Raw genomic sequence first — 808 nt, 5'->3', positions numbered from 1 at the left:
TGCCATGAGGTCCTGTACTGTGGGGATCCTCATCCCTGGTCTGGCTGCCATGAGTGCTGGTGTGAGGATGTTATGGTTCACGGGATGGGAGGTGCTTTCCGAGTGTTCTGGGCTTGCTGCAGGCAGCGTTTCAGGGTGACACCCTGTGCCAACATCAATCTCAGCATGGGTTAGACAGGACCTGCCTCGGCAAGCACACGCCAACGGTCCTCATCCGTGCAGTCAGAGCCACTTCTGACGTGCTGTACTGATGGGCTGCACTTGCTGGGACAGCCCCACTTGGGAGAGCCCTGGAGGTCAGGGGAGGAGGTCTCTGGAACCCCCTAGCTGAGCTCAGGTGCTCTCCGCCCACCCTCTCCCCTCAGGATCACTCTCAGGTCCAGGTCCAGGTTTGGAGTCGGCGCCCCACAGCTGCCTCTGCTCCAGAGCATGGGGGCAGCTTTGGGCTGGACAGAGACTCCTCAGTGCCTGCCCGGGACAATCTGAGTCCTTCCTCCTCCAGGCTGCCTTCCCCTTCCCCCGGCTCCTGCACCCCGCCCCTCTGAAGCCTCTCTGCTGCTGCTGCTGCTGTTAGAATCCTGCCCAGAGCTGGACCCACCGCACAGTACTTGGTCGTCACAGCAGGTACTTCCTTGCTTTTCTCTTCCTGCCAGAACCCGGCGAGTTTCACGTTTCGTTTTGGTGCTCAAGGGCAACAGACTGGTAGAGCTGCAGGAAGCTTGGCCCTGGGATTACTGGTCATTGTTCCTGTCTCTGCTCTGCCAACAGACTTCCATTCATTTAATGATCAGAGGCTCCGTGTGGTCCT

This window comes from Otolemur garnettii, unplaced genomic scaffold (genome assembly GCF_000181295.1).
Source record: "Otolemur garnettii isolate 467f Iridium unplaced genomic scaffold, OtoGar3 scaffold00066, whole genome shotgun sequence".
In the NCBI taxonomy this organism is placed as follows: Eukaryota; Metazoa; Chordata; class Mammalia; order Primates; family Galagidae; genus Otolemur; species Otolemur garnettii.
This window is presented reverse-complemented; position numbering follows the sequence as displayed.